General features: G+C 44.8%; 2 protein-coding genes across 2 annotated transcripts in view; both read right to left on the bottom strand.

The window, feature by feature from the left end:
• The window catches only part of ATXN1 (ataxin 1), a 458,573-nt gene that overhangs the window by 41,694 nt on the left and 400,904 nt on the right, over window positions 1-15,975 (bottom strand). The gene's annotated exons all lie outside the window — the stretch shown is intronic.
• LOC135970357 (uncharacterized) overlaps window positions 1-15,975 on the bottom strand; it is a 429,298-nt gene that overhangs the window by 12,419 nt on the left and 400,904 nt on the right. The window lies entirely within an intron of this gene.

The raw sequence follows: 15,975 nt of genomic DNA, 5'->3' as shown, positions 1-15,975 counted from the left end.
AGAACAACTTTCAGTGAGTTCTGTGGGTCCTTTTACTGAATTATCAAAACGGAGGGTGGTCTGGGAAACCCCCTGAACTTGCAATTCGTGTTGCAGGCACTGCTCTCTCTAACTTTGTAGTTGGTCACCTTCTTATAGCTAGTGATGGTCACACACTTAAATAGGCCAAGTAATAAAATATAACAATGTTGAAATAAAATCCGTCAGCGTTCAGGGATAAGAATGCCTTGTGAGACAATAATTAGGTTAATCTAAATTGGTGTACCCCAAAACTGTGGCCGGGGAACAGGCAGATGGGTAGTACAGAAAGGAACAGTGATATATACTACTCAGTGTAATGTCACCGGGGCCAAAGGCCACAGAGAAAGCCTGCTTGTGGAAATCTACCCAATGACACACACGTGTAAGAAGCACTGAGTGGATCAATTTTTGGGGTACAGAGTTCAAAGTGTTGGAACAATGGGGGGAACACATCAGCTAACTTCTGGTGTCTTAATATCCTCAGGCAACTGAGTGAAACTGACTTACTAGAAATCTACCATGGTCATTGAATACTGAACATCCCAACAGACCAAATGGAGGAGTTGGCTCCTGCACTTGGCTCTCCAGATTTTGGGGACATACTTCCTCCAGAATACAGAGGAGGATGCACATGAACCTGGGACTCTACTGGTTTCACTGTGTTTGTGGTCATGCTGAATAATGGTGTATCAGTAGCAGCAGCTCTGGCTGAGAGACCAGAACCCTCATAGCCTTAGTACTAGGGCCATACTCTCTCACCTGCAGAATAAGAAATCAATGCTGACGGCACGTCAGACTCACCCAGGCAGCTTTTAAAACCAACACCTGTGTCCAGATCTACCCCAGACCAACTGAATAAGAATCCCTGGATGTTGGGACCACCACTGGCATTTTAGGAAATGCACCAGGGGATTCTAATGTGCAGCCAGAGGTGAGAACCTCTGGTATAGAGGATTTTTTTTTTTTTTTGAGACAGAATCTCACTCTGTCACCCAGGCTGGAGTGCAGTGGTGCAATCTCGGCTCACTGCAAGCTCCACCTCCCAGGTTCAGGCCATTCTCCTGCCTCAGCCTCCCGAGTAGCTAGGACTACAGGCACCTGCCACCAGGCCCGGCTAATTTTTTTTGTATTTTTAGTAGAGATGGGGTTTTACCATGTTAGCCAGGATGGTCCTCTTGATCTGCCCACTTCAGCCTCCCAAAGTGCTGGGATTACAGGCATGAGCCACTGTGCCTGGCTGGTATAGAGAATCTTTAAGCCCCCTAACTCCATCTGTCCTTGGCAGTATGTCTCAGTGATTTTTTTTTTTTTTTTTTTTTTTTTTTTTTTTTTTTGAGATGGAGTCTCGCTCTGTCACCCAGGCTGGTGTGCAATGGGCGCAGTCTCGGCTGACTACAACCTTCACCTCCCAGGTTCAAGCGATTCTCCTGCCTTAGCCTCCCAAGTAGTTGGGATTACAGGTGCCTGCCACCACACCCGGCTATTTATTTTTATTTTTATTTTTATTTTTATTTTTATTTTTAGTAGAGACGAGGTTTCACCATGTTGGCCAGGCTGGTCTCGAACTCCTGACTTGAGGTGATCCAACCACCTCGGCCTCCCAAAGTGCTGGGATTATAGGCATGAGCCACTGAGCCCAGTCTGTCTCAGTGATTTTAATTACAGCAGCCAATCCTTTCCCCCACTTTGCTAACACAAAAATTGTGTTCTAACCTCCTTTAATCATACTTAAAATTATATGCTATGTCCACAATGAGATACCACTTCACACTCATTAAGATGGACATTATATTCTTTTTTTTTTAAAAAAAAGAAAAATGGAAAATAGCAAGTGTTGGTGGAGATGGGGAAACTAGAACCTATATGCATCGTTGGTGGGAATGTAAAATGATGCAGCTGCATGGAAAACATTTTGGCAGTTCCTCAAAATGTTAAATATAGAATTATCATATGACTCAGCAATTCCACGTCTGGGTATCTACTGCAAAGCATTGAAAGCAGGGACTCAGATATTCCACACCCATGTTCATAGCAGCATTGTGCACATGAGCCAAAAGGTGTTAACAACCCAATGATCATCAACAGATGAATAAACTTTAAAAATGTGGTATATCCATATGACGGGATATTATTCATCCCCCTCTCCTTACAAAGGAATGACATTCCGCGTTACATGCTATGACATTAATAAACCTTCAAACATTATGCTAAGTGAAAGAAGCCAGACACAAAAGAACAATATCATATGATTCCCCTTCTAGAGGAATCTAGAATAGTCAAATTCAGAGAGAGCGTAGAACAGGCGTTAGCAGGAGCTGGGATGAGGGGGCAATGGGAGTTGTTTAACAGGTTCAGAATTTCAGTTTGGTATGATGGAAACATTCTGGAGAGAGATGGTGGTGATGGCTGAACAATAATGTGCCACTTAACTGTACACATAAAAATGATTAAGATGGTAAATTTCATATTATGCATATTTTGTCACCAGTCAAAAATTTTAAAAATAAGTAGGTCATGATCTTAAAAGTTTGTGAAGAAACTGCATTTCTGTTTTGAAATGACACAGCGCCCCGTTCCCTCAACTGCGTGGAGTTACAAGGATCTCTGAGATACCTGCTGGCATTAGCCTGTATTCCAGGACTGGACGTCAGGGCATCCTTCAGCCGCTAAAGCTGTATGGCCTTTCTCACATCCGCAAAGGGGACTGTGAGCTGTAAAAAGTGAAGCAGCAGCATCTTAGTGTCATTGCTCTGTCATGTCATTGCTCACGGAAGACTGAAAGCTGGCCGATATCCCTGTATGCCTCTTCTCCCCTGATTCTGTCACCAGGTTATGTCAGCTCCACCCTCTAAATTAGGGGCTGGAAAACCTTGGTGATGGGCCACCTCGTGAAAATGTGTGGCTTTGCGGGCCATACACTTCTGTGGCAATTACTCAGCTCTGCCTCTGCAGGCTGAAAGCAACCACAGATAATTCGTAACCAGTGGGTGTGGGTGGCTGTGTCCTGATCAAGTCTCAAATACGCCTGCCGCAGGCCTCTGGGTATATGTTCCCTCTGCTCTGTTAGAGTACTTTCCACACCAGCCACTGCTCCTCCGCAATGTACCGTCACCTGTTTTCTAATGCAGTGATTCTTATACTTGAGCGTGCGTATCACATTCACCTGGAGTTTCCAGATGCTGCTGATGCTGCTGATCCAGGAACCACACTTCCAGAAGCACTGGCCTCACCCATCTTTCAGGTCTCTCCTTCCATGTCACCTCCTTAAGGCTCTCCCCACTCCAACCCCATACCCTCTGCCTCTCCTCTGTGCCTCCTTAGCACCCTGCTCCATCATTCTCATCCACACACCATTCAGTAACCGTTTCCTCGACTATCCCCCAAGGCTCCAAATAGGCTAACACCAGCCACCCCCGAATGCCTTCACCATGGTGGGCGTGATGGTTAATACTGAGTGTCAACTTGATTGGATTGAAGGATGCAAAGTATTATTCTTAGTTGTGTCTGTGAGGGTGTTGCCAAAGGAGATTAACGTTTGGGTCATGGACTGGGAGGGGAAGACCCACCCTCAATCGGGGTGGGCACAATCTAATCAGCTGCCAGCGAGGCTAGAATGAAAGCAGGCAGAAGAACGTAGAAGGACTAGACTGGCTGAGTCTTCCAGCCTTCATCCTTCTCCCGTGCTGGATGCTTCCTGCCCTCGAACATCCGACTTGAAGTTCTTCAGGTTTTGGATTCTTGGACCTACACTAGTGGTTGGCCAGGGCTCTTGGGTCTTTGGCCACAGGCTGAAGGCTGAGCTGTCGGCTTCCCTACTTTCAAGGTTTTGGGACTCAGACTGGTCAACCACTGGCTTCCTTGCTCCTCAGCTTGCAGGTGGCCTATTGTGGGACTTGACCTTGTGATCATCTGAATCAATATTCCTTAATAAACTCCCCTTTACATATACATCTATCCTACTAGCCCTGTCTGTCTAGAGAACCCTGACTAATACAGTGGGTCCACTAACTGCTACTTCCTTAGGCAATCATTCCTAAAATCTCAGCAAAGCTACTTCGGACTGCTGCAATCCTTGTTTTCATGTGTCTTCCTCATTAGACCATAAACTCCGATGCTGCTTATAGACTGAAGTTCACAACCCCTTGGGCTTCTAGGGTGTTGTCCACCCTTTGTTGGTTACTGTCCTTATCCTGTGTTGATCTCTTGCAGTTTGTCTTCCCTACGAGCTGGTTATTAAAAGGCAAAGGATTTCTGGATCGTTTTCTAGATTTTGGATGTGATGATAAAAAACTGAGCTTGTGATGGAGGGACATAAAATAATGTGTCTGCAAAGAATCTGCCCCTAGAGATTTCATTTCTAACATACTTTCTCATGTGAGATTATTAACTCCTGTTACTTCCTGGATCAGGAAGGACAAGTACAATATACTGTGTGAGATGTTAAAGACACGTGCTATATGGGAAGGCCTCTAAACATTCACATCCAATTATCCAAAACTAATTACAGATTCTCTTAGGCTCAATCTCAAGGAAACGCTTCGGTAGTCTCTGGATTTACCGGAAGAGGTGTGTATTTACAAAGACAACAATTTTGTTGAAACCAGCCTAAACCAATCATAGGAAGGACAAGATCAGCTGTACACATCGGCCAAGATAAGAATTTTCTCTGCAATAAATGTTTGTTTTAAAACTAGGGGTATGACTCACACTCGGTGAATGGGTGGCTGAGTTCTGACCCTCAAAAGATGAATGGTTCATTTTGAAAAGCCCAGCAAGTGGGAAGCCTACTTTCTACCTCCACTGACTTCAGAATGAGGCTGCAGTGTAGTGGAGCCCAAGATGGCCCCGAGTTGTTTCCAATCACCAGCAAGACGGACAATGGGATGACTCGCGACCTGCAGCTGTTTTCAATAAAAAAGCTGAGTAATTACAGCAGCCTCTCCTGGGGCTCACATGCGGCCCAGCACAAAGCCAGTGGAACATTAAGGACACTGAATGAGCTGCCAGAAACCCTTCAGCTCTGGGCTGCCAGACTGCTCCTCCTCCCCCGGCTCAGCGTCATTAACTTAATCAGGTATTCATTCAATAAAAAAAAACCCTGATACTCTCCCTGGATGTAGGCAACACCCTCTGAATGAGGCACACTGTCAGATCGACTGCATCCGGCAGGAGGTGTGAGGGCGGTCCTATATTCTTTTATTTAATTAATTTATTTGTACGTATTTATTTATTTAGAGACAGAGTAGCCAGGGCTGGAGTGCAGTGACGTGATCCCAGCTCACTGCAACCTCCACCTCCTGGGTTCAAGCGATTCTCACGCCTCAGGCTCCTGAGTAGCTGGGATTACAGGCGCGCGCCACCACGCCTGGCTAGTTTTTGTATTTTTTGTAGAGATGGGGTTACATCATGTTGGCCAGGCTGGTCTCAAACTCCTGACCTCAGGTGATCCGCCCATCTTGGCCTCCCAAAGTGGGAGTAACCCACCGCTTGGGATTAGAGGCGTGAGCCACCGCGCTCGGCCTATTTAATTTATTTTTAAATTTAGGGGCTGGGAAGATGGGAATCCTCCTCTAGGCAGTACGCCTCAGACATGCAGTGGAAGGGAGGTTAGAGTGAGCAGCTGGTCACAGACTAAAGAGAAGAAACACCTTGCTCCCTCTTCACATTTAGAGACATAAACACTTGATAGCATAGTTCTGACTCCTGAGCAGGAAGCACATGGTTGACTTCAGTGTCATGTTAGACCGGGCTACTGGCATTTGGTAACTGGTGACTTTATGAAAGTCTTTCAACTTCCTCTGCCTCTCTTTTTTGACACAGGGTCTCACTCTGTCACCCAGGCTGGAGTGCAGTAGCTCGACCATAGCTTACTGCAGCCTCGACCTCCTGGGCTCAAGTGATCCTTCAGCCTCAGCCTCCTGAGTAGCTGGGACTACAGGCTTGTGCCACCACATCCAGCTACATTTAAAATTTTTTTAGCCGGGCGCGGTGGCTCAAGCCTGTAATCCCAGCACTTTGGGAGGCCGAGACGGGCGGATCACAAGGTCAGGAGATCGAGACCATCCTGGCTAACACGGTGAAACCCCGTCTCAACTAAAAAATACAAAAAACTAGCCGGGCGAGGTGGCGGGCGCCTGTGGTCCCAGCTACTCCGGAGGCTGAGGCAGGAGAATGGCGTAAACCCGGGAGGCGGAGCTTGCAGTGAGCTGAGATCCGGCCACTGCACTCCAGCCTGGGCGACAGAGCCAGACTCAGTCTCAAAAAAAAAAAAAAAAAAAAAAATTTTTTTTATACAGATAGGGTTTCATCATGCTGTCCAGGCTGGTCTCGAACTCCTGGGCTTAAGCGATCCTCCCATCTTGGCTTTCCATAGAGTTGGAATTACAGGTATGAGCCACAGCACCTGGCCTATTCAACTTTCTAAGCTTTGATTTCCTCGTTAAGAAAAGGAAAAGGAAGATAGTATGGCCAGGCACGGTGGCTCACACATATAATCCCAGCACTTTGAGAGGCCGAGGTGGGCAGATTACCTGAGGTCCAGAGTTTGAGACCAGCCTGGTCAACATGGCAAAGCTCCGTCTCTACTAAAAATGCAAAAAAAAAAATTAGCTAGGCATGGTGGTGGGTGCCTGTAATCCCAGGGAGGCGGAGGTTGCAGTGAACCAAGACTGCGCCATTGCACTCTAGCATGGGCGACAAGAGTGAAACTCCACCTTAGAAAAGCAAAAAACAAAACAAAACAAAAAGAAAATGAAGATAGTAATACACCTTATCTCATGAAGTTGTTATGAGAATTGCATGAGATAATTCAGTGCCTAGCATGCAGGCAGGCAGTAGTGCCTCAAAAATGCTACCTCTCATGATGAACTGCTTTCCAGTTCAAACTACCTCCTATGGCTGTTGCAGATAACAGCATAGGCTCGGGATCTAGGCCACCTGAGTTGAAATCCTGGTGCCCTTACTCCCCAGCTGTGTATATCTGATGCAACTTAATTAATTTATCTGATCTAAGTACTAACCAGGTCCAACTAATTCATTTCTCTGTGCCTCGGTTTGCTCATCTCCAAAGTGGGAATAATACTAGTTCCTACCCCACAGGCTTGCTGTGAGTTCACACATAAGAAGAACTTAGATGAGGCCTGGCACACTGAAGACCTACAAATACTGGCTGTGGTTGTTCCCATTATTTTCTAAGAAAGGCCCTCTTCTCTACCTCCTTCACTTTGGTCCTATTTTCATCTGCATTAAAAAAATCACATTTTCAGTCCGGGCGCGGTGGCTCACACCTGTAATCCCAGCACTTTGGGAGGCTGAGGCTGGCAGATCACGAGAACAAGAGATCGAGACCATCCTGGCCAACATGGTAAAACCTGTTTCTACTAAAAATACAAAAATTAGCTGGGCATGGTGGCACGTGTCTGTAGTCCCAACTATTCGGGAGGCTGAGGCAGGAGAATCGCTTGAACCTGGGAGACGGAGGCTGCAGTGAGCTGAGATGACGCCACTGCACTCTAGCCTGGTGACACAGCAAGACTGTGTCTCAAAAAAAGAAAAAAAACCCAAAAACCATATTTTCCTCCCTAGAATTCTTTCCCAGGTTACTTCCTGCAAGTCAGCTCCAGCAAAGATGGTGAATGGAATAATTTCTTATTAAAAGTTTCCCTGCCTCACTTCCCTTCATGAGGCATTTCAGGTCTTACCGGTTCAGAAAGTTTACTAAGTCTCTAAAATTGTCTTCTTCTAGAAAATACTCCACACTAGTGCACTGATTTTTTTTCCCCCTAAACTGGACCAAAGCCTTGTTTGCAGAACAAATGGTCAATTACATCTACATTCAAAAATAAAATTCAAATGTGCTCATGTTTTCAATTTAAGTATGTCTGTTGTTTGCTGTTTATTCCTTTGGTATAAATAGAAGCTTTCTGGCTTATTTGAACGCAGAACACATAGTACACTGTTTAGATACAATTACTCATTATAAATTAAATCAATCCTTTTCCTTTTTAGAATACCGTGCCCTAACTACAATCTCTACAACATTATAAAAACATAAAATATGACTAACGATTTAATTTAAGGCCCTAATTCCCAATGAAAGATAAATAATGCTGCTGTAGGCACCAATGACTGCAATCTAAATAGGCAATAAAATATTTAATGGACAAACGGAAATGCAAAAAAAGTAAGTTAGTCTCCTGTTTACAACAAAGCTCATTTTCTGTACTAGCACTGTGGACATGGAAGATGCAGTTAACCTCTGTAAGTCTCAGTTTCCTCATCTGAAATACGTGAATGATGATAATACGTTTTCAAAAGATTGTGGAGATGAAATAAGAGCAACTATAATGCCTAGCATAAGAAAAAAATCCAGGTGTGTTCTTCTTCCTGAACTTCAGTCTCAGCTCAAGACCCTGGGAGGAATTTCCACTTGGATACTTACTATCCCTCTCAAATTAGCATGCACTCTGGTTCCACATTTCTGCTAATGGTTTTGCACCATTTCTCCAAGCATAGGCCAGAGCCTGATATTTGATACTTCTCTCCCTCTTCACTCCTATATCCAGCTACTCCCCTAATTGTGTCAGTCTTTCTTCAAAATGTCTCAACTCTTGGGGTGAAGCTTTAAGTCCCTCTCTTTTTTTCCCCATATTTACTGTGTAGGAAAGAATTTGGCTTTGGCCAAAGAGGGGTTTGCCCTTTGCCCTTAGCTCCTAGGAAATGACCTATGTGATATCTGATAGTAGTGTCCCTATTTGTGGGGAGGGAAGGATTTTGAGTCACAGCAAATTACTGAACCCAAGCCTCGGTTTCCTCATTTTAAAATGGGAATTGGCTGGGTGTGGTGGCTCACACCTGTAATCCCAGCACTTTGGGAGGCTGAGGCAGGAGGACTGTTTGAGGCCAGGACTTTGAGACCAGCCTGGGTAACAAAGTGAGGCCTGTCTCTACAAAATAATAAAAAAATTTAGGTGTAGTGGTGCCTGCTTGTAGTCCCAGCTACTCGGGAGGCTGAGGTGGGAGGACTGCTTGAGCCTGGGAGATTGAGGCTGCATTGAGCTGAGATCGTGGTACTGCATTCCAACCTGGGAGACAGAACAAGACCCTGTCTCAAAAAATAAAGACAATGGAGATAATAACACGTACCCTGCAGGGTTAGGGTGATGACAAAATGAGATGCATTCAACAAATGTGAGGTAGAAAAAAATTCTCTTATTCAGTAGGAACTTTATCAATGTTCATTTCTTTTCCTTTTATAATTATGAGAACATGAAGGAAATGGGCAGAGGATTCCAGGAGAATTCTGCCAAGATTTTCAGTCTTTTCATAATTGGCAGTAGAGTATTTCCATTTTCATTTTGAGTTTTGCTAGTATTCTTCTACTAAGAAACCAATTTTTTCCCCGATGAATGTTTTTTTAATTTCAGGGTTGTTTTTTTTTTTTTTTTTGAAACAGGGTCTCACTCTGTCATCCAGGCTGGAGTGCAGTGGCCCAATCTCGGCTCACTGTAGCTTCAACTTCCCAGGCCCAAGCCATCCTCCCACCTCTGCCTCCAGAGTTGCTAGGAATACAGGCGCATGCCACCACACCCAGCTAATTTTTATAGTTTTTGTAGAGACGGGGTTTCACCATGTTGTCCAGGCTTGTCTTGAACTCTTGGGTTCAAGAGATCTGCCTGTTTCAGCCTCCCAAAGTGTTGGGATTACAGGCATGAGGTACCACGCCTAGCCCATTCTTGAGTATGCAGGATCAATATTTCTCCTTATAATGTAATTCCAACAGAAGGGAAACCAGGCCTCCTTTCAGTATCAAAGCTTGAGCCTCTCAGCGTCCCCTGATTTCAGAACGTAGGCTACAAACAGTCCCAGATGTGTGCTGACGGGCACTACATTCCTGGTCTTTCACAGCATTTACTTTGGATTGGGAAATGGGAAGTGAAGTCTCTCTTTCAGTATGAGATAATTTCTTAGAACAGGTTAGTTTGGCCTTTCCTGAAATATAAATAAGAAAGAGGCTTCCATCCGAAAAACATCTGAGTGTTAAGTAGATAAATGCATCCCTTCGACATTGAGACATTTTATCTCCACATCTGATGCACTCTTATTTTTTCAGCAGGACACGTTTCAGAAACTTGGATCTTCTTCCCTGCTATAGTTTCACAAATAATCCAGTTTGCTTCCATTTTGCTCTGGTTAACCCATGGGATGGTGGGTGGGATGATGAAAAGCAACAATGAGGCAGTGACTGAGTCTCAATCTATAACATTTCCAATGTAGATGATAAAATGAACCCATAATAAACATATTTGGGAAAATATACGAAGAACTGCACAGAAAGCTCTCAACGGAGAGCCTGAAGGGACCAGCCAGGGAGGCTCATGCAAGCCAGGAATAGCCAGGCATGAGTAATGCCTCAGATGGGTGGGTTTTGTTTTCTTTCACAGCTGATTTGAAACTTCCCTCAATGACAGTGTGGAAGATAATGTTTTAACAAAATGCACGGATTTACAAGCTCCCTCACACTCATGCTGACACAGCATCACACGAGGCTCTGCCTGGGAGTCTCCACATCTCAGGCTGGGCTGCATGGAAGGAAATGACCACAGCAAGGCACATCGAGGGCTCCCTTTGTGGCTCAAAAGAAGCACCATGGCAGAGTTATTATCAGATTTCAGTACAGTAGTCCCCCCCTTATCCATGGGGAATAGGTTCCAAGACCCCCCAGTGGGTGCCTGAAACCATGGATAGTACCAAACCCTATATATAAACTATGTTTCTTTCCTATACATACCTACCATAAAGTTTGATTTATACATTAGGCACAGTATGAGATTAACGATAATAGCTAATAATAAAACAGAACAATTATAACAGTATGCCAGCATCACTAAGTGCTTTGGAACCATCATTAAGTAAAACAAAGGTGACTTGAACACAAGCACTTCCATCCCACCACGGTGGATCTAAGCACCAAGACGGCCGCTAGGTGACTCACTGGAGGGGAGCGCTGCGCAGCCCACATGCTGGGGAAAGGGCCGATTCACGTCCTCCGTTAGGACGGGGTAAGGCGTGAGATTTTATCCTGCTACTTAGAACAGCACGCAATTTAAAACTTAGGAATTGTTTATTTCTGGAATTTTCCATTTCGTATTTTCAGGCTGCAGTTGGCCTCAGAAATCAACCTGTGGATAAGGGGTACGTCTGGCTACAGGGTTCTAGGAAAATACTCCACACTAAAGGAGGTATCTCAACAAGGCTGAGAACGAGGTCTATGACAGAAATGTGCCAAGAAAGCAGAAAGGAAAAGCGCTCATAGAATGGGGAATGCTGCTAGTTGGTTAGTGGCTTCAGGAAGGTGTCAGCTTCTCTTAACAATTACAGGAGGCCCGGCATGGTGGCTCACGCCTGTAATCCCAGCACTTTGGGAGGCTGAGGTGGGCGGATCTTGAGGTCAGGAGTTCGAGACCAGCCTGGCCAACATGGCGAAACCCCCATCTCTACTAAAAATACAAAAATTAGCCAGGCATGGTGGCTTGTGCCTGTAATCCCTGCTACTCAGGTGGCTGAGGCACGACAATCGCTTGAACCTGGGGGGTGGAGGTTGCAGTGAGCCGAGACTGCACCACTGCACTCCAGCCTGGGCGACAGAGCAAGACCTTGTCTCAAAAAAACCAAAAAACAAAAAACCACAATTACAAACACACTTGGCCATTAACCTTGAAACAGTAAAAAACAGCTTCGTCTATGAGAATAAATAAATAAAAACTGCTACAGGTATTATGCTTCAAGATCACAAAATGCATGAGGACATTACAGTGAGGGTCCCCTGAGTCGATAATCAGAAATACATGTGATGATGTAAAAATACACATTCGCTGTAGTTTCCCAAGATTGTGTAGGTCTGGGCTGGGACCTAGGAATCTGTATTTTAAAAATCTCTTTTGGTGATTCTGATTGGCAGCTAGGTTGGGGAACTACCACACTAGACCTGTGCTGCTTAACCTTGGTGCTTTTTAACCTTGGCAGCACAGGAGAATCACCTGGAAAGATTTTCAAAAATCTTGCCGGTCACACCACCCCCCAGGCCACTGAACTCAGAACCTATAAGGTGGGAGTGGGCATCAGTGATTTCAATGTGCAGCCATTGTTGAGAATCCTTGCAGTGGACGCTAAGTTCCCTGAGGGAGGAACGTGTTCATGTATGTACCTCCCTAAAACAGTGCCCTCCACAATAAAGTCAGACCCCTTCCTTCTATTTTATTTCATTTATTTATTTTTTTGAGATGGAGTCTCGTTCTGTCGCCCAGGCTGGAGTGCAGTGGTACAATCTCAGCTCACTGCAACCTCTGCCTCCCAGGTTCAAGCGATTCTCCTGCCTCAGCCTCTCAAGTAGCTGGGACGACAGGCGTGCGCCACCACGCCTGGCTAATTTTTTGTATTTTCAGTAGAGACGGGGTTTCACCGTGTTAGCCACGATGGTCTCGATCTCCTGACCTCGTGATCCGCCCGCCTCAGCCTCCCAAAGTGCAGGGATTACAGGCATAAACCACTGTACTCGGACCCTTCTATTTTATAAAGCTGGGTTACACATGGAATTTGTTTGTTTTAAGCCCAACTTTTCCCAGAAAACAAATCGAGTTCTTTTAAACAAAATTTTTAGATATTTAGAGGATAATATAATCATCTATGCTTTGGGGGTGAAAGCTCTCAAAAGAACCTCAGTTGCTTGGAGGCAACAAGTAGATCAAGAGGAAAGACCAACAGGTGCCTGACCACCTCTCTGGGTTGTTCTCCTGATTTGTGATGGGTACAAGAAATACGCATCATAAATGTCAGGTCCCAGATTTTCTGATATGCAGGAAACTCTGCAGAGTGGAGCAGCAGCCATGTGATCTTGTGGCTTATGGTCAGAGCACAAACAACCCCCAGCATAGCTGGAGACTGGTCACAGGCCCTGACAGCTGCACACTATGTCCTGTAACACATTTGACTTTAGGGCACCCTGCATTTCTGCATCACACTGTGCACATCTTTCTTTTTCTCCTCTCTTGGGGGAGAGGTATTTACTTTAATTATGAAGTCCTCTATTATGTATGGTGAACTGTTTAACTCTGGGGCAGTTGAACTGCCTCAAACTCGGCTGCATGAAACAGAAGAAGGAAGGTCCACAGCCATCTTCCCTTGGCTTGGCCTGGGCTTGCTTCAGTTTGCTGAGAAAAGAACCCCGCTTGGATGCCCACAGATGCTTCTGTAATTTTGCACAAACTTACACATGGAGCACCTAAACTCAGGGGCACCTAAAACCAGTAGTGGTAATTCAATTTTATGGAAAACTGCAGCAGGAATTTGCTGCCACCTTCCATTTTCCTCAGTGCTAAGAACACCTATTCTTAGTGACAGGTGACTCATCTGCCACTCTTATAGCGGACTCTTCTAAGTGAAGACACAAACAAGAGCAGTGTCGACCCTGATGGATGCGCTTGGTAGGGGAGGAGAAGCCTCATGAATAAGAAAGGGATGACATTTTTCTCTGCTCAATCTTTCCCCTTCCCGCAGGAATACTCACCCACCATTTTTTTTTTTTTTTTTTTTTTTTGAGACGGAGTCTCACTGTCACCCAGGCTGGAGTGCAATGGCATGATCTCAGCTCACTGAAACCTCTGCCTCCTGGGTTCAAGCAATTCTCCTGCCTCAGCCTCCCGAGTGGCTGGGGTTATAGGCATGCACCACCACACACGGCTAATTTTTTTGTATTTTTAGTAGAGACAGGGTTTCACCATATTGGCCAGGCTGGTCTTGAACTCCTGACCTCCGGTGATCTGCCCACCTTGGTCTCCCAAAGTGCTGGGATTACAGGTGTGAGCCACCACGCCCGGCCCCTCACCCACCCTTCGGATGGGCAACTTGAGCTGCCCTCTCCTACTTATTCTTGTAATCACAAACACCTCTTGCTCTAGCCACCACTTCTTAAAACTGCAGATGAAGGGCTGACTCTGGGCCTGCCATTGGTTGGGCTCGTTCCTTCCCTGGAACCATTCTCCTCCTGAGAGCTCTCAAGTCATTCATCGAAGTAAGTAATTTAGACACATTGCCTTGAATGCTCCTCTTGCTCACATCTGTAAAGTTTAGCAAATAAAGCAAACGCCTGAATTTCCAATCTCTGGACATACAGGCAAACATTGAAGAAGTGATTTCCTCTCTTCTTCCTATGTTTCCTGCACACAGTATGCAAAGTATATCCAGCACTCTGCACAAAAACCTCAGTGACTAAACCATGGCACGGGTCATGGATTTTCTTCCTCTTCCTTGCTTATTCTATGACTCAGAAGGTTCAAAGCAAAGGTTTTTGACCTAATTTGGCCTTAAGTGGGAAAAGGTTCCACTCCTGTCTCACACTGAGTTTCAAAGCAAAGGAGAAATGGAACAGGGCTGTATTTAATTCTGAATATAATCTCTTTGCTGTTGGCAATGTTCTGGGAATAGTAATGAATTTTTGCTTTCCATGAATAAATTTTTCAGAATCTAAAGTTGAGGCTCACATAATTGTTAGTATTTTCCCCACAGTGTTTTTCAATTTTCCTTGGAAGAGAAGTAGATTGAATCACAATACCTCAGTTTCTCATTTTGTAAGCTGCCAAGAACAGTATGAACTGTCCTGTAACTAAAGAAACACAATGACAAACGCTACCAGGAAAGCCGTTTGAAATTCTTTGGGGAAAAAGCATATAACTTATGCAGACCACCCTGGGTTATCTAGTTTTTAAAAATCCCTGCATACTAGACAAACTTCTTTTGGACCATGTTTCTTTCCTAGGAGAAGCTCGAACACAGAAAACTAATTTGCAAATTAGTCATTTGTCAAACATTTTTAGGAAGATGAATCTTGAGCAAAACAAACTTTTGATTATATTTAAAAAACACCAAAAAAAATTCTGCAGGTCTAGATTGAGAAAGCAGGGGTCATATAAAAAGCTAATATGGAGGACTGTGGTGACAATCAGACTGTAATACGGACAGTAATATGTACACCACCCCTTTATATTCTTTTCACCAACAGTCTCAAATGCTGGTTTCAGCATAAGGCCAAGAAACACAAATCTATATGGAATTTATGCAAATTCCTCATCGATTTATATGCATTTATAGTTATTCCATTTATAAAATGCAGCTTATTTTATAGGTGGTGAAACAGGCCTAGAGAGAAATGTGCACTACTAAGGTCCTGTGGGTTTGAGACATTTTATTTTACTTTATTTTATTTATTTATTTATTTGCTTTTTGAGATGGAGTCTCACTCTGTCACCCAGGCTGGAGGACAGTGGCGCGATCCCAGATCACTGCAACCTCTGCCGCCTGGGTTCAAGCGGTTCTCCTGTCTCAGCCTCCTGAGTAGCTGGGACTACAAGTGCCCGCCAGCATGCCCGGCTAATTTTTGCATTTTTGGTAGAGGCGGGATTTCACCATGTTGGTCAGGCTGGTCTCAAACTCCTGACCTCAAATGATCCACCCACATCAGCCTCCCAAAGTGCTGGGATTACAGGCATTAGCCACCATGCCTGGCCAAGATATTTTAATTAAATGCTTAACCGCGTCCAGAATTTGGTCTTTCTAACTCCACTTTCCACTCTATGCCATGGCTCCCTGTGCAGAAGACTGCAATCCGATAAGCTCAGTTCCCAAAGGGTCCAGACTCAGGCAGTGACAGTAAACATGGAAGAGAGGCACAAAAAATTGGCAAGGCTCGAGGAATGACTGATGGAAGCTGGGTTGAACCAAAGGAGTGGGAGCTCTCAGGTAGGAATAGGAAAGGTCCAACTGCAATAAGATACCCAGAATGGAGAGAGTGCTATGCTGGAGGAGAGGCAGGTAATGAAGCTCGTTAATAAAGATAGTAAGACTCGTTTCGCTTTATGAGGCTCTAAGATAAACATACAGCAACTCTCCTGAAAGGACCAA

The sequence above is a fragment of the Macaca fascicularis genome, chromosome 4 (genome assembly GCF_037993035.2).
Source record: "Macaca fascicularis isolate 582-1 chromosome 4, T2T-MFA8v1.1".
In the NCBI taxonomy this organism is placed as follows: domain Eukaryota; kingdom Metazoa; phylum Chordata; class Mammalia; order Primates; family Cercopithecidae; genus Macaca; species Macaca fascicularis.
Note: the sequence above shows the minus strand (reverse complement) of the source record. Positions and strands in the feature narration are given on the sequence as shown.